Here is a 15,059-nt window from a genome sequence, read left to right on the forward strand (position 1 = left end):
AGTGTTCTATGTAATCAGTTTTATTTAGCGTGTTTCACTCGAAGATCAACGCAAACAGCATGATTTTCCTGCAGTTTAATAATTATATTAAATCAGTTGGGACCAGTATGAAATACTAATAACTAGAATGTAAGACTACTTTATTCTTTTTTTCTTATTAATACAAAAAAGGGTTTTCTTTCATTCTTTACTGAGCTGATACACACAATAACAAGAACTTCTGTGTCTTGGGGACAGAACATATTTTTAAACATAATGGGGTCGATCCGATATAAATCGTCGCCCGCAAAATCCGGCGACGCCAATAATTGCGCGGATTTGGTATCCTATATACGGCGTAAGCTAGAAGTTACGCGCGTAGATTTCTGGCATCGCCCGTAGTTTTTTGGCCCATAGACTGACATACAAAACACGCGCAATTTGCTATCCAATATACGGCGTAAGGACTTACGCGCGCAGATTTTACAAAATCTACGCCATTCTCAGCTCGCCACAAATTGAAGGCGCAGGTACCCTTGCACTGACTTAGAAACCAACGTAACTCTCAGAAGGCCTAACAAATGCATGCCTAACAATATACATAGCAGCAGCTTGTTCACAAATAGTTAACCTCTTAAAAGCATTTATTATTCCTGCCCCTGCAAGTGTGTCAAACCAATCACAAACAGCACAACCTCTCACCTGCAGACTTAAAACATCTGCAAATGCACACCCTCATTAGCCACCATGTTTCCCTTGCAGTATATTGCATTTAGAGTCAGACAGCGTCGTGGGGCACAAGGGGTGCTTGAACCCCTACAAGCCCCTGTTTTGGATGGTATCCCTGCTGCTGAGGTCCCTGGTCATGGTGCTGTAGCTGTCTCTGCTCCAGCTGCTGCTGCTGCCCTCCCTGCTCCTCCTGCTGTTGTCCCTGTTCCTGGTGCTCCCCATGCTGCTGTTGCTGCAGCTGCCCATAGGCCAGCAGGGCCTATAAGACGAAGGCATCAGCAGAGGGGAAGAGCACCAAGGGTACACAGGGTTAGGGTCACCCTGTTTGGGATGACAGAAGTGGAGGTCAGGGAAAAATATCGCTTGACATCTGCAAGCCTCATTAACCTATATGAGGTGTTGAAGGATGAAATTGACCCTCAAGCGTATAGGAACCGAGCTCTGACTGGTATGCAGAAGCTGTTGTGTGTTGTACACTTCCTGGCAACTGGCTCATACCAGTCAACAGAGGGGCTTGTGTCTGGCCTAGCGCAGTCTACCTTCTCCAGGATTCTAGGGGAGGTTCTGACTGCTCTAGATAACCAGACACAACGATACATTCATTTCCCCCATACCCCCCAGGAATGGAACCGTCTTAAACAAGGCTTCTATCGACTGGGGGGTATTCCTAATGTCATGGGGGCAATTGATTGCACACATGTGCGTATTGTGGCCCCACATGAGGAGACAATCCTCTATATTAACAGGAAAGGGTTTCACTCATTGAATTGCCCGATGGTCTGCGATACCAATCTGAAATTCTTACATGTGTATGCAGGCTTCCCAGGGAGTGCACATGATTCCTACATCCTGCGCCAGACCTCCTTATTCAATATGTTTGAAAATGGAACACTTTCGGGAGGATGGCTGCTTGGTGAGTACCTTCATTCTGTCTGTATATTTCTAATAAAGGGACACTAAACACATATTGTCATCTCATGTGTCAGATAGAGAATACAATGTTAAACAGCATTACAATTCACTTCTCTTATATCATTTTATTCATTCTTTAAATATATTTTTTTTATAAATTATAATTCACATATATGAGCCAATCATATGAGGCTTCTATGTGCAGCCACCAATCAGCAGCTATTGAGCATATCTAATATGCTTGTCATCAAGAGTTATCTATAGAATGGAGAAAATGATCTAATCGAAGTTAATTATCAAGCTGATAACAATTGCAGGTTCTTATTAAATGGACAGTCTAGTATAAATTGCACTTCCATTATTCAGATAGGCCTTTTAATTTTAATTAACTATCCTGATTACTTCCATTAATGTTTTGATTAAATCTATCTTTTATATGTGATTCATGTTGTGTCCCTTTAAAGCACATGATGTACCTGTAGTAATCCAAACACATATGTTACATGACAGGTGACGCAGGATACGGCTGCAGACCATGGCTATTAACCCCCTTGGTGCACCCCATTACGGAGCCACAACTCAGGTACCAGGAGGCACACATAAGAACAAGGAATGTCATTGAAAGGAGCTTTGGCCTATTAAAAACCAGGTTCAGGTGTCTGGATGTTACAGGCGGAGCACTACAGTATAACCCCAACAAAGTGTGTTCCATTGTCAATGCTTGCTGTATTCTACACAACATTGCTGTGGACACACGTTTGTTGGTGGACATTGACCCAGAGCAGCAGCAGCAGCTGGTTCCTGTACTTGAGGATGTGGACAGGGGGACACTGAGGGGGAATGAAGTGAGGGATTATGTCATCCGTGAATACTTCACCTGTAAGTTACTTATTCATAATTACAGTAAACCGTAACATTCACATGTATTATGATGTTTGACATTACCTCACCAACCATTGCATGTGTATATATCATGTCTTGCAGAATGTAAAAGTTTGGATTTCCACTGCATGTAAGTGAAACTACTACATCCCAACCCCCTTCCCTTAAAGGGACACTATACCCAAACATATTGTTTCATGATTAAGGATAGAGAAGATAATTTTTAAAAAACTTATAATTTAAATCAATTACCTATTTTCATTATTTATTTAGATATACTTTAATGAAGACATAGAAATGCACACAGTGTAGAAATCGCAGGAGGCATCTATATACAGCTAATAATCATCAGCTACCAAGCATATCTCGATATGGTTTTCAGCAAAGAATATCAATAGAATGAAGCAACAGAAATAATAGAATGAAATTATAGTTTATTTTTGTAATTATCTTCTCCTTCAAAATCATGAAGTAAAAATATTTGCTTTCATGTCCCTTTAACAACCCTAATAACTGTATATTTATAATTTGTTTAATTCATGTTTAGTTCACTATCATTAAGAATGAGGATAATGGATATTTATACCTTATGTTCACACCTTCTTTAAATATATTATTAGTTATATATACCAACGTGTCAATTTATATTGGATGTGAGAAACCTTGATGTACATCTTAGAAGTTAATATTACTATATGTACCGTTGAGACACAACCATGTGATGTTGTTTATTGAGCATGAATATGTCATAAACATTATAATAATACCTTTTTGGTCCATTTCAACACAGGTATTATTATATGTTTTACCAATATTGCTGTACTAAAACACAACTCACATGGATGTGGATGACAATTAGATAGTAAATAACAGAGGACAAGATTTTCAATGAAATTGAATAATATTTTTTTTTTTTTTAGGCCTCTTAGATGAGGGGCCTGGTGTGGGTCTTCTGCCTCTCCTGGGTTGTGTGGATCCAGTAGGAGTGCTGGTCACAGAGGAGATACTTGATGCCATGTCCTGCTGTTGGGTGAAATGCTCCACCAAAGCCCCCAACAGTTGATTCTGTTCCCTCCATCTTTGGTCACTTTGGATTTGCATGTCCGATATTACACGCAGCATTTGATTTTGACTTTGGACCATAGCTGATACCGATGCTGCCATGTCCCTTTGCAGGTCATTCGACCTCTGTTGCAAACGGTGTTGGCTTCTATGGAACCTGTGTTGTTCCCTCTGCATTTTCTGACACGTTTCCGTTAGAGTCTCACAGGTCAAAGTTTGCCTCCTCTGTAGTGAGATATATTCATCACCCATGGCAGAACTCAATTGATCCATGGGCTCTTCATCAGCAGGGACAATAGGCACTCTTTCAATTACGTGTTCCTCAGCTGGAGGTGCCGGAACAACAACCTCAGTTGGAGGTGCCGGAACAATAACTTCTGTTGGAGGTGCCAGAACAACAACCTCAGTTGGAGGTGCCGCAACAATAACCTCAGTTGGAGGTGCCGGAACAATAACTTCTGTTGGAGGTGCCAGAACAACAACCTCAGTTGGAGGTGCCGCAACAATAACCTCAGTTGGAGGTGCCGGAACAATAACCTCTGTTGGAGGTGCCGGAACAATAACCTCTGTTGGAGGTGCGGGAACCAAAACAGCAGCTGGACGTGCAGGAACAGATATCTCAGCTGGAGGTGCAGCCACAGGAATATGAGCTGGAGGTGCAGGGCGATGGATTACAGTTGGTGGAGCCCTTCCAACTGAAGATGATGGTCCAGATGTCGGGATGGACCGATAGTCCCAATGGCCGCTGGTGTGCATCCACTCAGCCTGCTGGTATACTCCTGTAGTGCCCTGATATTCTTGGGGGGGGGGTAAATACATCTACCCTTTGGGGCTGGCGGGGCTCCCCCTCCAAGCCATAGGAATATTCCTCGTGCCAGGGCTCCTGCCAGGTATCCTCCTCTAATGCAGGTGGCATGATATGTGGATTTTCGATAGACGCAGTCCAAGCCATGTCATGCCTGGCATACTCCTGCTGTCTTATCTGTACCGGTGGTTGTGGTGGACATATATTTAGAACCGGTGTTGGGGGATTCATGGGCGTAGGCACCCTGGTGACTGGAGGTTCTGTGGAGGAGTCAAATGATGAGAGGGATTAGTACAGTCACATATCTATCCATGTGGGCATACAATTTACATGCTAAGGCCTATCCACATTCTCATGTCAAACTCTATAACATGCATGTGCACATTGAGATTTGTGATATGAGGGTTTGTAATATGCTAATTATACATGTATGTGTTTCATACAATAGTTCTGTGTACATGTCAGTGATGGAGAAAATGTGTTCTTTAAGTGACACTATGGTTGTGATGACTATGGTGTCCATTTACTGAAAGGTCTACATGTGGCTTGTGGCCTGTGTTACTCTGAGACATGTTAGTATTTCACTATTCTACCTCATATCAGGATTTTCAATGTGTTAAGTAGCATTAAATGGACATGCAAACCATATTTAGTATTTCATGATTCAGCTAGCCAAGCATGGAATTAAAAAAAACTTAAAATTTACTTCCAGTAGCTAATATGCTTCATTATCTTGATATTCTTAGCTGATATGCATTTCTAGATAGGCTCAGAAGCTGCTGATTGGTGGCTGTACATCAATGCCTCGTGTGATTGCCTCACCCATGTGCATTGATATTTAATAAACTAAGATTTTCAAAATAATAATTAAAAATAGATAATGGAAGTAAATTTTGATGTTGTTTAAAACTGTATTCTCTATCTGAATAATGAAAAAAATTCTTTGTGTTTCATGTCCCTTTAATGTTAAATATCATTGTATATTTAGTTGTTAGTAATCAAAATACCATGATCCTCATTGTGTACATGAATGTGTGACAATATAGGATGTTATAACTCAAATACATATTATACTAGTGTGTGGGATGTTACTCACCAGCATGCTGTGCTGATGTTGCAGTCCCTGAGTCACGAGCCCCTGGAAGTCCACGGACTGCTGTGAGGCTCAGGGACCTACGAATGAGCTCCTGCCACTCATTGTATTCGGCCTCATAGTGAGGCCCACCTCCTGTTGCCCTCTGGGAGATTGCTTCCTGGCCCATCCTCTCCTTGACTCTCCTCTTGCAATCATTCCATCTCTTCTTAAGGCCGTCAACATTCCTCCTCTTTTGGGACACACCATTGACGGCCTCCACCACCTTCTGCCAAGCATCTTTACGCCTCCGGGCAACTCCTTTGCCCTTCTCTTGTCCAAAGAGGGCATTATGGTTCTCCAGGACAGCCTGGACGAGAGCGAGGTTTTCGCCAAAACTGAAATTGGGACACCTCATACGCTCCTCGTCCTGGGCTGCCTGGCTCCCTCCCTGGGATGTCCCTGGTGTGGGTTCCTCCCTATCCTCTCCCTCCTCCCATCCCCATGTGCACCCTCTATCCCTCTTCTCAGTGTGCCTGGCCTTTGGGCAACCCCACTCCCATCCTCCCTTCTGGCTCTCCCTCTCCCCACTCCGCTCACTCCCTGACGGGGACCCTGCTGCTCCTCCTGTACATAATCCTCTCCCTGCGACTCCCCTTCCCTCCTCCCCCCAGCCCTATCTCTCCCTGACATCCTCACACTACACACACTCACACACTCACACTCACTCCCACTTCAATCACACACAATCACAACCAGACACTCAGCCTTTCAAACTGTAAAAGATAAATAAAAAGTGTTGGGTGTTATAAAAAAAAAGTGTTGTGTATTTTGTATATGTGTGTATGCAAAATGTGTGCAATATGAAAAAAAGTGTAAGTAAATGTACTGGCTTAACAATCCAACCAACAATCCGACCTAACTAACTTGATGAAATGCTCCTTTCTCACTACTCTTACCACTTATCTCTATACTCGCTGTAGTGTGCTGTAGCTCCAAGAACCAACCAAACACACTAAAGAAATGGCGGCTGCGCAAGTGTTTAAGTATGATTTTTGAATCTCGTCATTACGTGGCGCATCTCTTAGAACTGGCGTTATTTTTTACGAGTCGTAGGCTAATTTGCATAAAACTACACTTTATTTAGACTTTACGTGAACAAAAAACAGGCGCAAGTACTTGCGACGACTAAAAGGTGTATTTGCGCACATTTTGCCTGCTCGTCGGTTTTTCTCACTTACGCCAGTTTAGCATCTGACGGCGGTGAATATTGGATAGCTCGAGTTGCGAGCTGAAACTGCGGGCGACGCGGGTTACCTCGCTTGCGCCGAAAACTACGACCTATATCGGATCGCGCCCCTTGTTACTCCAGACAGAAACCCCCTTATTCAGTTTTAACAGTAATTATGGCAAATTTCAGAGAGACTGTAAGTTGCAAATAGAAAACACAACTGAAATATATCTCCTGATATGAGCTTAAAGGGACATTATACACTCATTTTTTCTTTGCATAAATGTTTTATAGATGATCTATATTGCTCATAAAGGTTTTTTTTGTATAGTTTTGCTTATTTTTAAATAACATTGCTCTTATTTTCAGACTCCTAACCAAGCCCCATAGTTTTAGGAGAATACCTTCAGATACCTACTCCACCTTGCTCCTGTTTGTGTAAAGGGTCTTTTCAAGGAGGAGGGGGAAGTGTCTTATTTCCCACTTGCAGTGGGCTTTCCAGCTACCTTTTCAACAGAGCTAAACTGAGAGCTTCTAAGTAAATTTTTAAACAGTTTTATACTGGATTTTTATATCAGTATCTGTGCATCTTATTCTTTATAGTAGTGTCTATTACATGCAGTTATGTGAAAATTGGTGTATACTGTCCCTTTAAGTCAAGAGCTCATTAAGTCACATTAAGATGGACCAAAAGAACTCAGGATTTGTTATGTATATCCTAGAATTGTACATGTCTGAATCAACATCATTCTACTGTTGTGTTGTTTTATATATATATATATATATATATATATATATATATATATATATATATATATATATATATATATATGTATGACAAATTTATTTTTGTTTAATAAAAAAAAATATTTCAACTAAAATTTAATATAGTAAATCTACAAAAAGATTTCATCTCTGATTATGACACATTTGTCTCTTATATAAATGCTACTTTGTTTATAACAATGTGGAATCTGTTGGCTCTCTACAAATAACTCATAATAATAATATTATGATTACAACTTACAGTGCCATAATAAAGGCAATGTTCCAATTCAAATAAAAACAGGGGTGGAAAAATATCACTATGGTTTACTAGTAAGGGGTCATTGGAAAAATGACATGCTCTAACAAAATAGAGCATGGATTTTTTTTCCACTACAATGTCCCTTTAATTAAAGGGATACTAAACACAATTTTTTTATTTCATGATTCAGATAGAGAATGCAATTTTAAGCACTTTTCTAATTTACTCCTATTATCAATTTTTCTTTGTTCTCTTGCTATCTTTATTAAAAATCAGGAATGTAAAGCTTTGGAGCCAGCCCATTTTAGGTTCAGCACCATGGATAGCGCTTGCTTATTGCTGGCTGACATTTAGCCACCAATAAGCAAGCAAGCACCTTTTAAATAAAGCTAGAAAGTTGCTTAAAATTGCATGCTCTATCTGAATTATGAAAGACAAAATGTGGGTTTAGTATCCCTTTAAGGCTGGATATGTGAAAGTAGATCACAAAGAAAATTTTACTTAAAAATATTACTATAAAAATATTACAATAAAACACACAGACCAAGCTGTTCTAAAACAGTTAAGCACATAAAAGGAGTGTCACATAGCATAATCTTGCAAATAAATACGTGTGAAAGAAAGCAACTCACAGACTGTTCTAAACCATGTTTAATGTAAATATAGCCAAGAGTTTTTCTGCCTATATCCAACGGTTGTTTCATCATCATCATCATCATCATCATCATCATCATCATCATCATCATCATCATCATCATCATCAGGCTTTATCGCTAATGATAGAGATCTCAAATGTGACTCATGCATATAAGGTATAGTTAAATCATATTAACCAACCAGTATATTTAATCATCAAAATCATAATATAAATAATGCACCTATGTATTTTTTCAATATACATTTTGCCATTTTTTTGAGAACAGGTTCATAACCATGTTTACTATTTAGAAGCATATATGTGCAACCACCAATCAACAGCTAGCTCTCAGTAGTGCATTGCTGCTTCGGATCCTACCTAAATATGCTTTTCAACACAGGATACCAAAATAACTAATTAAATTCTACAATAGAAGCAAATTGGAAAGTTGTTTTAAATTGCATGCCCTGTCTGAATCATGAAAGTTGAATTTTGACTTTACTGTAAATTTAGCAAACAATACCAAGCGAACTAAGCAAAATTGGTCATAGAAGTAAATTGGAAAGTTAAGATTTATTTTGACTTTACTGTCCCCTTTAATGGCGATTAAATGAGTCTACAGTCATTTGCAGTATATTTACACACACAATAATATAGAGATCTAACTATAAGCTGATGAGCAATCTATTCATATGGTCCATTTTTATAATGCACTACACAGATATTAACAACCTACATATGAAGGTAAACATACATAATCTTACAAGAAATACTTACAATAACTGTTTTCTGCTAACACAAAAATCTCACTGGTGATCTCTGCAGACAAAAGTGCTATGAGCTACTTGAGCAATAGGAAGTAGCAGGCTGAGGAAGTAGATTGTGATCTCAGTTGATTCTCCACACCAATCCAGAAAGACCAGAAAAGACAGGACCACAAACTGTGTATAGACACACATGAATTCTCTCTCACACACACACACACACACACTGAGATGTACACACAGACACATATATACCCACAGAGACACACATATACAGAGACATACACATGCACACATAATTTCACACACACACACACACACACACACTGAGATGTACACACAGACACATATACACCCACAGAGACACACATATACAGAGACATACACATGCACACACAACCTCACACACATGAATCCTCTCACACACACTGAGATGTACACACAGACACATATACATCCACATAGACACACATACACAGAGACACACATATACAGAGACATACACATGCACACACAACCTCACACACATGAATCCTCTCACACACACTGAGATGTACACACAGACACATAGACACCCACAGAGACACACATATACAGAGACATACACATGCACACACAACGTCACACACATTAATCCTCTCACACACACTGAGATGTACACACAGACACATATACATCCACATAGACACACATACACAGAGACACACATATACAGAGACATACACATGCACACACAACCTCACACACATGAATCCTCTCACACACACTGAGATGTACACACAGACACATATACACCGACAGAGACACACATATACAGAGACATACACATGCACACACAACGTCACACACATGAATCCTCTCACACACACTGAGATGTACACACAGACGCATATACATCCACATAGACACACATACACAGAGACACACATATACAGAGACATACACATGCACACACAACCTCACACACATGAATCCTCTCACACACACTGAGATGTACACACAGACACATATACACCCACAGAGACACACATATACAGAGACATACACATGCACACACAACCTCACACACATGAATCCTCTCACACACACTGAGATGTACACACAGACACACATACACCCACAGAGACACACATATACAGAGACATACACATGCACACACAACCTCACACACATGAATCCTCTCACACACACTGAGATGTACACACAGCCACATATACATCCACATAGAAGAGGGAAGAGTGGTGAACTTGTTCACACTCTATCTATGTGTATATTTTAATTTAGCATGGTGCCTCGATCTATATACAAATATATCTCTTGCTCGAGCTAATTACTAACTATAGTTAATATTGTGTATAGTCTGGGTTGTGCCAGACTTAGCTTAGCTGCTAGGATCATGTTAATGATTGCGGTCTAAACTTATATCATGGAGAGTGACTGTTACTCCAAAGATTTTGTTAACTAATAAAGGCTGCATCTTTTGACTAGCACCGACTAAGCTGTGCTCATGTTAATTCTCCTGTGGATAAACCAATATTACCAGCATAGATACTTAACAATCACGCAGCTATTGTGCTCATGTTAATCATTCACACTATTACAGATACATACCCGCCTTGTCACTTAACATAAGACATTTATCGCCATTAACTTGACTGCCACATATCTTAAATGAATACAAGTTACCTTTAGGAAATGTGGTATGCTTATCCCATACTGATACTACATACTAGCACCTAAACTATATGACAGACAGCGATCTGGGTCCAATTTAGTCAGTTTGACTATATCACATTAATATAGCCGTTATCCTTATTACTTATTGAGATACATTATATTAATTCAGCGGCTATACTTTTGTTAACTCTACATGAGATCAACTGAATGACTGTGGACTAAGCTGAGGATCAATATAGAGATCGCTATACATTATATTAATACAGCCGTTGCGCTGTTGTTCAATATACATTCAGTGTCTTTAACAACTGTGGTTTAAATTTCATATATGTATTGCTACACACTATATTAAAATAAACATTGTACTGGTGATAAGTCTGCATTAGACTATTTAAAAGACAGTGGCTGAATTTCAAAAAAGACAATCGTGGTATTTACGTCTAGTCTGCATCTGATAGATAGAATGATTATAGTCGAGACCTAATATAAGTGTTGAGATTGTGATTTCAACTACTTTATTAAATATAGCACAGGCTGTATTATATGAATAATAGTGATAACATAACATCTATATTTTTTCTCGGAGGATATTCACAATTATCGCAATGACTTTGTAATAAAGTTGCCATTAGGACTTAGATGACATTAGACGCTGCTAGATATGAACCCACCACAATATACTTCAATAACTAAGGTCAAACCTTATTGACCCAACATTCATATGAATATAGTATTCAACATATATGCTCATTGATTCAGATACATTCCACTTCTGTGGTGCAACATTGTATCAAGTACGCACATCAACACACAATTATAGTGTGCAGATACAATAACACTGTAGTTGAGTGGTATCTTTATTTTCAAATAAGAGACTCTAAAATATTGTATTATTTTTATCTATAGAGTATAAGGTCCAAGTACTACTATTCTGCATATAATATCCTCATATAATTAGAAGTTACGCACACAATGATAACAGTGTGCTATGTTGATACCACAGGCGTACTCCTTTGAATACATATTGAGGTCTGAGTTAATTACTGACTCATATTAATCTCACACTATTTTTATATATTTCCATGAGTACTAGTAACTTGATACCTAGCTGATTATGTTACAATATAGGCTAGAGGGATCTTAACCACTGAGCTATATTTAATACTATAGTTTAGAATTTAGTGAGCCACCGCAACTTGGTTGTTATTTAGATCACAGTAATAAGTTTACTTACATAGGCCTAATAGTCATTATTTTGTGATCTATATTATTAGTCATTATATAGATCATTGGTACTGGAGCAAATTTTAACGTGTGTGTTAATTAACCAAACAATTTTGTTTTTTTTTAATTGAATTAATGTTAATAAAAGTTATATTTTAATACCCTTGGGGAATTTCAGTTCCTTAGTCAGGGCCTAGAGTGCTGCAACTGCATACTTTGGGATCATTTGATATTCTCTATATCAATCTTCCTATGTGTTCATATTTATTCTCATGCAAGAGCACCATTTCCTCTATTTATAGGGATAATTCATTACTATACATTACCCTATTTTAATGCTAAAAAGAGGAAAAGCCCAAGTAGTGCCACTGTTCGCTTGGGGTGTTACAGGCTGATAACCATGTTTACTATTTAGAAGCATATATGTGCAACCACCAATCAACAGCTAGCTCTCAGTAGTGCATTGCTGCTTCTGTTCCTACCTAAATATGCTTTTCAACACAGGATACCAAAATAACTAATTAAATTCTACAATAGAAGCAAATTGGAAAGTTGTTTTAAATTGCATGCCCTGTCTGAATCATGAAAGTTGAATTTTGACTTTACTGTAAATTTAGCAAACAATACCAAGCGAACTAAGCAAAATTGGTCATAGAAGTAAATTGGAAAGTTAAGATTTATTTTGACTTTACTGTCCCCTTTAATGGCGATTAAATGAGTCTACAGTCATTTGCAGTATATTTACACACACAATAATATAGAGATCTAACTATAAGCTGATGAGCAATCTATTCATATGGTCCATTTTTCTAGCGCACTACACAGATATTAACAACCTACATATGAAGGTAAACATACATAATCTTACAAGAAATACTTACAATAACTGTTTTCTGCTAACACAAAAATCCCACTGGTGATCTCTGCAGACAAAAGTGCTATGAGCTACTTGAGCAATAGGAAGTAGCAGGCTGAGGAAGTAGATTGTGATCTCAGTTGATTCTCCACACCCATCCAGAAAGACCAGAAAAGACAGGACCACAAACTGCGTATAGACACACATGAATTCTCTCTCACACACACACACACTGAGATGTACACATATACATCCACATAGACACACATACACAGAGACATACAAATACACACACAACCTCACATACATCCATGCATGCCGACACACACACACTGAGATGTACAGGAAGACACATATACACCCACAGAGACACACATATACAGACACATGCACATACAATCTCACACACATGCATGCAGACACACACACACTGAAATGTACACACAGACACATATACACCCACAGAGATATACAAAGGCACACACAATATCACACACATGAATCCTTACACACACGCACACTAGGGTTGCCACCCATCCCTTAAAATACAGAATATACATGCACAGAGACGAGGCATACACATGCACACACAACTTCACACACATGAGTCCTCACACACACACACACTGAGATGTACACACATACACCCAAAGAGACACACATATACAGAGACATACACATGCACACACAACCTCACACACATGAATCCTCACACACACACTGAGATGTACACACAGACATATATACATCCGATTCCACATAGACACACATATACAGAGACATAAAAATACGCACAAAACCTCACACACATGCATGCAGACAAACACACACTGAGATGTACACCGACACATATAAACCCAAAAAGACACACATATACAAAGATATACACACAACCTAACACACATGCATGCAGACACACGCACACACACACACACAGTGAGATGTACACACAGACACATATAAACCCACAGAGACACACATATACAGACATATACACATGCACATACAACCTCACACACATGCATGCAGACACACACACACACACACTGAAATGTACACAAAGACACATATAAACCCACAGAGACACACATTTACAGAGACATACACATGCACACACAAACTTACACATGTGAGTCCTCAGCGACACACACTGAGATGTACACAGACACATACAGTATACATGCACAGATACACACATATACAGAGACATACACATGCATACACAAACTCACACACATGAATTCTCTCACACACACACACACAGAGATGTACACACAGACACATACAGTATACATGCACAGAGACAAACATATACAGAGACATACACATGCACACACAAACACACACATGAATTCTCACACACACTGAGATGTACACACATACACATATACACCCACAGAGACACACATATACAGAGACATACACATGCACACACAACCTCACACACATGAATCCTCACACACACTCACACTGAGATGTACACACAGACACATTTATATCCACATAGAATTTGATGGTAGATGGAACCAAAAAGGCCCATCAAGTCTACCCATATTACATGTTACTTTTTCCTTAGGATAGCCTTATGCATGTCCCAAGCATTTTTGAATTCCTTTACAGTCTTTGTGTTTATCACCTCAAATGGAAGTTTATTCCATGAATCCACCATCCTTTCTGTAAAAAAATGCTTGCTCAAATTTCTCCTGAATCTGCTACCCTCTAACTTTAGATTGTGACCCCTTGTTTTGGCATTTATTTTTTGTGAAAAATGCTTTCAGCTTCTATTTTATTAAGTCCCTTCATATATTTGAAGGTTTCTATCATGTCACCTGTTTCCCTTCTATCCTCTAAACTATACATATTTAGATCATAGAGTCTTTCTTTGTACGTTTTATATTTTTAGACCATGTACCATTTTAGTAGCCCTCCTATGGACAGCTTCTAGTTTATTTATATCTTTCTGAAGATATGGTCTCCAGAACTGTACACAGTATTCCAGATTTGGTATTCTGACTCTGATAGTTGTGATAGTGATCTATCCCTTGGTGAGACCTCTATGCCTGGCCTGTACAAGAAGATACAATCACTGCGGACAATCCTTGTCAGATAGCTGAACTCACCAATACCTTGTCCATCCACAAAGTTGCTTTATTCTGAATATCGGATTACAGCAGATAATAAGATACAGCAGATGAATGGTTA

General features: G+C 38.9%; 1 protein-coding gene across 2 annotated transcripts in view; it reads right to left on the reverse strand.

Moving 5' to 3' along the window:
* The window catches only part of LOC128663839 (beta-1,3-galactosyltransferase 5), a 214,520-nt gene extending 201,572 nt beyond the window's left edge, over positions 1 to 12,948 (reverse strand). Inside the window, exon 1 of one of the 2 annotated variants that reach the window (XM_053718366.1) lies at positions 12,883 to 12,948. The gene's annotated coding sequence lies outside the window, so the exon portion shown is untranslated. Of the gene's footprint in view, positions 1 to 9,113; positions 9,142 to 12,882 lie in introns of those variants that run through there. The other variant, XM_053718367.1, reaches the window with a different exon arrangement.
* Positions 12,949 to 15,059: the final 2,111 nt, after the last annotated feature.

Source organism: Bombina bombina, chromosome 6 (genome assembly GCF_027579735.1).
Source record: "Bombina bombina isolate aBomBom1 chromosome 6, aBomBom1.pri, whole genome shotgun sequence".
Taxonomy (NCBI): Eukaryota; Metazoa; Chordata; class Amphibia; order Anura; family Bombinatoridae; genus Bombina; species Bombina bombina.